Below are 9,361 nucleotides of genomic sequence, written 5' to 3'. Positions count from 1 at the left end.
GCTCAAGATAATGATCATAAGGAGGCCAATAAACACAAGAGAAGAATTAATGAAAACAATGAGAAGTTTAACAAAGAGTTAGAAAGAAAATATAAACATAAACAAATTGAGATGAAGAACACAATAACTGAATTTTTTAAAAAATACAGAGGATGGAATGAAAAATACATTAGCTGATATATACAGGGACAAATTAGAAAAGTAACAGACAGAGCAGTGAAAATCTTCCAAGCTTAAAAAAGAAAAGAAAATAAAGAATAGGAATAGTTTAAGAGACTTATGGGACAATATCACACACATATTAACATTCATATTACAGGGATCTTAGGGGGAGAAGAGAGAGAGAAAGGGGCAGAGAATTTACTTAAGGAACTAATAGTTGAAAACTTTCCTAACTTGGTAGAGTGAACAGACTTCCAGTTAAACGAAACAGAGAGTCACAGTTAAAATGGACTCAAAGAGGTCCACAACAAGGTACACTGTAATTAAATGATGCAAGCTAAAGATTATGAGAAAATCTGAAAAGCAGTAGATAAAAGCAACTAGTTCTACATAAGGTAACTCCCATAAGCCTGTAGGCTGACCTTTAAGCAGAAACTGTGCAGGCCAGAAAGAAGAGGCATAATATATTTCAAGTGATGCAAAGAAAAAACTCTACAATCAAGAACAGTCTACCTGAAAAATCTGTCATTCAGATATGAAAGAGGTATAAAAAGTTTTACAAGCAGACAAGAGCTATGAAATCTCAGCACTGCTAAACTGATTATACAAGAAATGTTGAAAGGACTTCTTTAAGCAGAAAAGAAAAGAACATAACTAGAAGTATAAAAATTGCAACAGTAAAGATCCCAGTGGTAAAGGCAAACACATAGTGAACAGGGTAGATCAATCACATATAAGGCCTATATGAAAGATAAAAGTGGTAAATTATTTAAATCCTCAATAAGTAATTAAGGTGAGGTATAAATTGCTAGGTAGTCAGTGTAGGAGTCTGAGACATCAAAAAACATCAATAAACATCTTACTACATTAGCCTAAAGTTATACCTCTTGTCCTGAATTCCTGAAATGTGTACTTGGTCTGATAAACTATCAGCACTCAAATCCAGGGAACGGCATGTGAAGGCATAAAGTAAATGCAAACAAACATATAGGAAGACGTTGACAATAATGCAATAACCATAGGAGATTTTAACACCCAGCTTGCATCCCATAGACAGATAATTCAGACATAAAATTAGTAAGGAACACAAGCCTTAAACAACACATTAGATGAGACAGACTTAAAAAATATATAGACAGCATTCTATCTGAAAGGGCCAGAATACCATTCTTTACAAGTGCACCTGAAACTGTCTCCAGTATATATCATATACTAGGATAAAATTGAAGTCTTCAAAATTTAGGATGATTGAAATCATACTGTCACACTAGTGTATGTTCCTCGTTTCTTTGTCTCGTCACAGCAAAGATTTGGAGCAACGGACATTAAAGCCCTCGGCGCGTCACAGCTCTCGGGTCTTGGACAAACCGTGCTACAGCTCTTAGGCAAATCAGTGTTCCAGCTCCATTTTATTTAGAAGATAGCAGGAGAGAGGGAGAAGGTGAGAGAGAGAGAGAGAGAAAGAAAAGAGCACACGCACACGGGAGAGAGAGTCCGAGAGAAAGCGCTTTGGCTCCTCCTTTTATATATTTTTTCCTCCACCTGGGCCTGCCCTATGTAAATTGGGCTTAGCCAGGAGTGCTGTTTGTTCTGTTTGTTCTGCCTGAAGTCTTCACTCTGGTCCTCGGACCTTCCTTGTCTTTAAGCCACCACCATTTTGGACTCCTTTTCCCAATTCTGCCTGCCTAACATTCCCCCCTCAAGAGATGGGAGGCCCAATTCTTTAGGAATAGGGGCGTCGAGGTCTTTCTGGCTACTTCCTGCTGCACTGGGGTGGTGAGGGGTATTGGGCCTCCCCCTCTTGCTAGTCTCAATCCTCAGAGTCCTTATAGCGGTTTCCAAGGGTGTGTGATATTTTCCATGGTCAGCTGTAGTTTTATATCTTTGTTGAACTGGCACTGCATGTTGTAGCTGGTTGACCTGGGCAGAGATAAAACAGGTTAGACAATTGACAGTACATGGAATAATCATAGGCATCATCAATATAGCATAACAAGGACTAGTAGGGATATTGGTCAATTTTAAATTCACATCGCCAGGATAGCTCAAGTCCCTCCTTGTTTAGGGATCAGAAGATCTATCTCCTGTCTGTTTTGGAGTACAGTCTCTGTCAAGCTGTGTTGGCTCCTTAGAGTTATCCTGAGAAATCTTATCCCCAGAAAGCAGATTTTGGGGGTGTTCATTAGAATGACACTCATTGGTAGTTCTGAATAGGTATCTGAGATCTCCCAGGGGCTCACAGATGTATTGAGTGTCCTCTGCTGTTTTCTTCCATGGCTTGACTCATGAGTAGTGAAACCAGGAGTCATGTCCTGGTACCTTGACTGCTGTGGGGGTAGAAAGTATTACAGGGTAGGGGCCCTTCCATGTGGGCTGGAGTTGAGCCTTTGGGGACCCATATTTCCAGACTTTAATTAGGACTTGAGTTCCTGGAGCATATAGCGGTGACTCTTTAGAATCTTTTGGGTACTGGTTCATACCCCACAAGTGTATATCCTGTTGGAATTGCCCAATGGCTATGGTATAAGACTGGAGGGTCTGAACCTCTGGATCTAGGAAGAAGTCATTGACATAAACAAAAGGTCTCCCATATAGTATCTCATAAGGACTAAGACCAATCTGTTCCTTAGGGGCAATGCAGGTGCGGAGGAGAGCTATTGGTAAAACCTCCTTGCATCTCAGGGAGGTCTCCTGGGTTATCTTTTTTATCGCTGATTTTAAGAACTGATTGGCTCTTTCTAATTTTCCTGAAGATTGAGGCCTCCAGGCACAATGGAGATAATAAGTAATGCCCAATACTTTCGAGACTCCTTGGGTGACCTTAGAAGTAAATGATGTCCCATTGTTACTTTGTAATGACCTTGGCAGACCAAATCTTGGAATGATTTCATAGAGCAGTTTTTTTTTTTTTTTTTTTTACCATCTCCTCAGCCTTCTCAGTCCGGGTGGGAAAGCCTTCAATCCATCCTGTGAATGAATCTATCATGACTAATAGGTATTTATATCCTTGAGAAACTGGCATCTGGGTGAAGTCCATCTGCCAGTCCTCTCCTGGGTAGGCCCCACGTTGTTGGACGGGCTGGGCCAGCTGGGGTCTTTGAGCTCCTTGAGGGTTGTTTAATTGGCAAATGGGACAAGAGGAGACCACCTGTCTTATAGTCATTTGGAGGCCTGTTCCTCTGAAGGACCTTTCTAGTAATATTTGGAGGGCCTTTTCTCCTAAATGAGTAGTGGCATGTAAGGAGTTAACCAACTTCCATTGGAGGTTCCCAGGCAGAAAAAGGAGTCTCTCCTTTTGGAACCACCCCATATGATCTTGAAAGCCCTCGCTCTTAGCTTTAAGAGTCTCACCTTCAGTGTATGAAGGAGTTTCTGGCAAATTAGTCTGTGGAACTAAGGTGGCAATCCCTATTAAGTCATGGTTCTGTAATGCTGCTCTCCTAGCTGCCTGATCAGCTGCTTGGTTCCCTCGTGCTACTTCCGTGTTCCTTTTTTGGTGTCCTTTACAGCGGGAGACTGAAACTTCAGTAGGCAGATGGACCACCTCCAAGAGTTGAAGAATCTGATCACCACATTTGATTGGAGACCCTCGGGTGATCAAGTGGCCCCTTTCTTTCCGAACAGCCGCATGTGCATGTAGCACCGGAAAGGCATACTTGGAGTCAGTGTAAATGGCTATTCTTTTTCCTTTTCCCAGCTCTAAAACTTGAGTCAGGGCTATGAGCTCAGCTAATTGGGCTGAAGTACCTGGTGGCAGAGGCTTAGCCTCTATGGTCTCAAAATTGGAGACTACAGCATACCCAGCTCTTCTTTTTCCATCCAAGACAAAGCTGCTTCTATCAGTGTACCAGATTTCCTCAGAATTGGTCAGAGGATTATGACAATCCCTCTCCGGGTTTTGTCCAGTGGTCCAAGGTTTCTAGACAAGAGTGAAATGGGAGAGAGCCCTCGGAGGTAGGTAGGAGGGTGGCTGGGTTAAGAACCTCACAAGGGGATATAGTGAGGCCTGGATTTTCCATCAGCATTACTTGATATCTGAGGATTCTTTGATCAGACATCCATAAATGGCCTCTCCCATTTAGGAGTTGTTTTACTTGGTGGCTGGTAAAAATAGTTAGTTTGCCCCCAAAGGAGAGTTTTAAAGCATCTTCTATCATGATTGCAATAGCTGCAAGATTTCGAAGGCAGGGGGGCCAACCTCGGGAAGTTGGATAGAGCCTCTTGGATAAGTAAGCTACAGGCTGGGGCTCAGATCCCAATCTTTGAGTTAACACTCCCAAGGCTATTCCCTCTCTTTCATGGACATAAAGTTGGAATGCTTTTTCTGGGTCTGGCAACCTCAAGGCAGGTGCCTGAGTTAAGGCCTGTTTTAGTGTAACCTCTGCCTTCTTTTGAGGAGTTCCCCACATCAGTGGGATTGAATCATCTCGTCCCTTTAAGCTTTCATATAAGGGCTGGGCAATTAGACCATAGTTGGGTATCCAGATTCTACAATAACCAGTTAGCCTCAGGAAAGTTCGCAATTGTTTTCGAGTCGTGGGAGAGGGCAACTGGAGGATTCCTTGTACCCGATCAGAGGACAGCCTCCTGGACCCATGTGTAATCTGAACTCCCAGGTAAGTGACCTTTGCCTTGACCATCTGTGCCTTAGCATGGGAGACTTTATATCCCCTTTCTGCCAAGAAGTTTAGAACCTGAATTGCATGTTGTTGGGCACTTTTCTCATCTGGAGAGCAGATTAGTAGGTCATCTATGTATTGTAATATTTTCCCATTAGGTCCCAGGTCCAGATATAGGAGATCCCGGCTAAGGGCCTGTTCAAACAGGTGGGGGCTATCTCTGAACCCCTGAGGTAATACTGTCCAAGTCGTTTGTTGGTGTTTTTCTCCTGGGGCCTCCCACTCAAAGGCAAAAAGGTACTGGGATTCTTTAGCCAGTGGTATGCAAAAAAACGCATCTTTGAGATCCAAGACTGTAAACCACTTGGCACTGGGTGGGATGTCTCCCAAGATTACATAGGGATTGGGTACTGTGGGATGGAGGGGGACTACAGCTTCATTTATGATCCGGAGATCTTGAACCAGTCACTAGGTTCTGTCTTTTTTCTTTACTGAGAGGATTACATGCCGAACTGGTGGGGACCAATAGCCCACAAGCAAGGAATTTATTTATTAAAGGCTGTAGTCCCTCCCGAGCCTCTCTTTTGAGAGGATATTGTTTCCGGTTAAGAAACCGAGTGGGATCTCGGAGGACAATGATGACCGGTTCAGCTTGGTGGGCTCGTCCAGGAATCGCCTGGTCCCACACCTGGGGGTTAATTTTGTCTTCCCATAGTTTTTGGTCCCTCTCTATTGAAGGTGTAATGGGTTCTTCAGTAGTAACCAGGAGCTGTAGAGCTCTAGGGGCTGAAAAACTTACCATCACAAGGGTGGTCCCCAGTTTAGTGAGTATATCTTTTCCCAATAAGGGGGTAGGACACTCAGGGACCACCAGAAACCGGTGGGAAAATATTTGTCCATCCCAGCAACAAAGAAGTGCTTGGGTGAATCTTTTAGTAGTTGCTTTTCCTGTAGCACCCAAAATAGTACACGTTTGGAAAGAGAAGGCTCCGGAGTAGGAGATCAAGACTGAGTAGGTAGCCCCTGTGTCAACCAAGAAATTCTCGGGCCTACCTGCCACATCCAGTTGCACCCTTGGCTCCAGCCCTGTGATGGTTATCTGTGACAGGAGGGCTGGCTGGAGCGGGCCGCTTCAGTCCTCTTGAACCATCGTGAGGGTAGGCTTGGAACTTGACCTTGAGGCTTTTGGGTCCCGAGGGCAGAGTGCTGCCCAGTGTCCCAGTTGATGGCATTTGCGGCAAGCCATTCTAGGAGACTTGTCATGGTTTGGATACTCTTTGGCCCAATGCCCCGCCTGTCTACAGATCAGGCATCTGTCTCGTGCCTTGTCCCTCAAGGACTCGGGGTTTGCCATAGGGCTTCTCTGGAGGGCGGCCAGCATCTGGGCATGCCTTGTCTCTTTCTTTCTCTCCTTCTCCTGGGCCTTGGCCTCCGTCTCCTGTTCTCTGTTATAAAAGGTATTGGTGGCTGTCTGGACCATCTCATCTAAAGAGGCAGCAGGGTCCTGCTGTTGTAGTGGCTGTAACTTAATTCTGATATCTGATGCACATTGGGACAGGAATTTGTCCTTTAAAATTACCCGTCCCTCATAAGAGTCTAAGTCCACGTTGGTAAACTTTTGGAGTGCCTTTTTTAGCCTCTCCAGAAAGGTAAAGGGGTTCTCATTGGGCTCCTGAGTTATTGCTGAGACTGGGCACAGTCCCACAAGTAATAGGCTTCTTTATGTTTCCATGGGTGGACTTCCTTAGGGGTGAGTCTTTCTGAAGCTTATCCTACCCAGAACTATTACAATCTGAGAGCCAGGTGTCCCCGGGTCAGGGTGCAGATCCCCAGGCAGGCTGAGGCATGACAGCCTCCTAGAGACCGAATCCCCGGGCAGGTCAAGGCGTGACAACCTCCTGGGATCCCTGGGACTAAAGGATCCCCAAACAGGTTGAGGCGTGACAACCTTTTGAAGACCGATCCCTAGGCAGGTCAAGGCGTGATGACCTCCTGGGACCCCCCCGGACTGGAGTTTGGGCGTCCCTAAGATCTCCAGTGTTACCAGTGCTGGGTAGATTAAGAGGTTTGTTTTGCCCACCGTGGACGGGAATAGATATGATGTAAGTTCATCCTACCTAGTACTGTTGCAACCTGAGAGCCAGGCGTCCCTGGGTCAGGGTGCAGATCCCCAGGCAGACTGAAGCATGACAGCCTCCTAGAGATCGAATCCCCGGGCAGGTCGAGGCATGACGGCCTCCCGAGGATTGGGTCCCTGGGCAGGTCGAGGCGTGACGACCTCCTGGGACCCCTGGGACTAAAGGATCCCCAAACAGGTTGAGGCATGACAACCTTTTGAAGACCAGTCTCTAGGCAGGTCAAGGCATGATGACCTCCTGGGACCCCCCGGACTGGAGTTTGGGCGTCCCCAAGATCTCCAGTGTGACCAGTATTGGGTAGGATTAGGGGTTGGATATTATAGAGTATTTCCCTCCCAAGGCCAGCTATTTTCTGGTTGTCTCTCCAGAAGATTGTAGAGGCAACCTTGTGGGTCTGGATGGGGCTCAGGAAAAGAGCATGAAACAGGAGGGAAGGGGGCAGAGCACAACCTTTGAAAGAATGACATAGCACAAGGGTATAATGTAAACCAATTAAAATCAACTGGGTCCAAGATGACAAGTCAAATTCAAGTAAACCTTAATCTCCAACCTATAAGCCAACAGACACACCCAGAGGTGGCAAGACAGCTCCAAGGCACAAGGTCAAAAGAAGGAGGAGTGGGTGGTTTCACAATGGCTGGGATGATCCTCTCACTCACTAGCATATGAATTCCACCCCCTCACAAAACCTAGCCAGGCCTAATACCATGGCCACAGCCCTTGCCCTCGGCAATGGTTCACACCCTGAAGGGTGGCTTCTCTCTGGATCCTAACAAATCTACCTCTTATAGCTTTGTCTCTCAATGAATTTTTGCAAGGAGACATCAGAGCCTGAGTTTCATTAGTTTTGGCCCGGCTTGAATCCTGGGAGAGAGCTGAAGGACAGGAGGAAAAAGCAGTGGGAAAAACATGCCAAAGAATCCCCTTCATAGCCCACTGGAAAGTTTGCTAAATATCTGACCAGTGCTCAGTGTTTCATCGGTCTGATCCTTGGCACAGAGAAGAAAAAGGACAGAAGAACCCCCACTGGCTTGTGTAACAGCTACTGGGGCTCAGCGGATAACGCCTTTGGGACATACTGAGGAGCAGCCTCTCCAGAGTCCCTCAATTGTGCCCCTGCCGCCTGCCTGTTCGGGGGAGGTTCAAGGAAACAGAAAACAAGAGATTGTAAAGGTCCCTCCAGCCATAGGAGCGAGGACCTCTTACCTTAACCGGAGGTCTTCTGGAATCTGAGACTGGGCCATGTGAGCTTTCTGCTGAGTTTGTTTTTCCCTGTCCTGGTTTCCATCACGATGGGCCTTCCCCTGTGCTGGGTTTCTTCGCCTTCCACTTCTAGCACGAGAGCTTTGCTGAGTTGAGCTCCTGTTGTGCTTGGCCTCTTCCATGAAGAGGTTGTTTCAGCCAGGTTATATCTGAGTCATGGCACCATAGATGTCACACTAGTGTATGTTCCTTGGTTCTTTGTCTCATCACAACAAAGATTTAAAGCGACGGACATTAAATCCCTCTGCGCATCACAGCTCTCGGGTCTTGGACAAACCCTGCTACAGCTCTTAGGCAAATCAATGTTACAGCTCCATTTTATCTAGAAGATAGCAGGAGAGAGAGAGGATGAGAGAAAGAGAGAGAGAAAGAAAAGAGCACACACACGCAGGAGAGAGAGTCCGAGAGAAAGCGCTTTGGCTCCTCCTTTTATATGTTTTTTCCTCCACCTGGGCCTGCCCTATGTAAATTGGGCTTAGCCAGGAGTGCTATTTGTTCTGCCTGAAGTCTTCACTCTGGTCCTCGGACCTTCCTTGTCTTTAAGCCACCACCATTTTGGACTCCTTTTCCCTATTCTACCTACCTAACATTATCAAATGTTGTTGTTGTTGTTGTTGTTTTCCCAACCACAATGCCATGAGACTACAAATCAACTACAAGGAAAAAAAAGAAAAAAAAATATGTGAGGGTTACACAATATGCCACAAAATTACCAATGGATCACTGAAGAAATCAAAGGGCAATTCACAAAATAGCTGGAGACAAATTAAAATGGAAACACAATGATTCAAATTCTATGGGATTCAGCAAAAACAATTCAAAGAGGGAAGATCATAGTGATAAAGTCTATTTCAAGAACAGCAATTAAATAAAAAACCAAACACAGTACCTAGACTGGAAAACAAAAGTAAAGCAAGGTGCCAAGTGTGGAATAAAGCAATGAAAACAATACTAACAAACATGTTGCAAGAAAAGGAAAGAAAGTAAAGGAAGAAAGAATACATATGCAAAGTTAAATAGAGGTAGATGTAGAACATGTATATACATTAAAGGTTAACTGAAAGAGGAAAAGAACAGTAGGAAAAGCAAACAAAGAAATAAATACAGAAAAAATACAATGGGTTTCAAAAAATTCAATTATAAAAAAAGGAAAAGAAAAAAAAATTGAATACTCCATTG

At 44.9% G+C, this 9,361-nt stretch overlaps 1 long non-coding RNA gene across 1 annotated transcript; it reads right to left on the bottom strand.

Moving 5' to 3' along the window:
• Positions 1-1,554: 1,554 nt before the first annotated feature.
• LOC147365546 (uncharacterized) lies at positions 1,555-8,835 on the bottom strand. The gene is made up of 2 exons (XR_015132275.1): positions 8,126-8,835; positions 1,555-2,082 (listed from the first exon to the last, which is right to left on the bottom strand). It is a non-coding gene; the product is annotated as an uncharacterized LOC147365546 (long non-coding RNA).
• Between the last annotated feature and the right edge of the window lie 526 nt (positions 8,836-9,361).

This window comes from Bos grunniens, chromosome 9 (genome assembly GCF_055505025.1).
Source record: "Bos grunniens cultivar Pamir isolate PY7600 chromosome 9, Bosgru_T2T1.0, whole genome shotgun sequence".
Classification (NCBI taxonomy): Eukaryota; Metazoa; Chordata; class Mammalia; order Artiodactyla; family Bovidae; genus Bos; species Bos grunniens.
The sequence above is the reverse complement of the archived record's forward strand: the minus strand, read 5'-3'. Positions and strand labels throughout refer to the sequence as shown.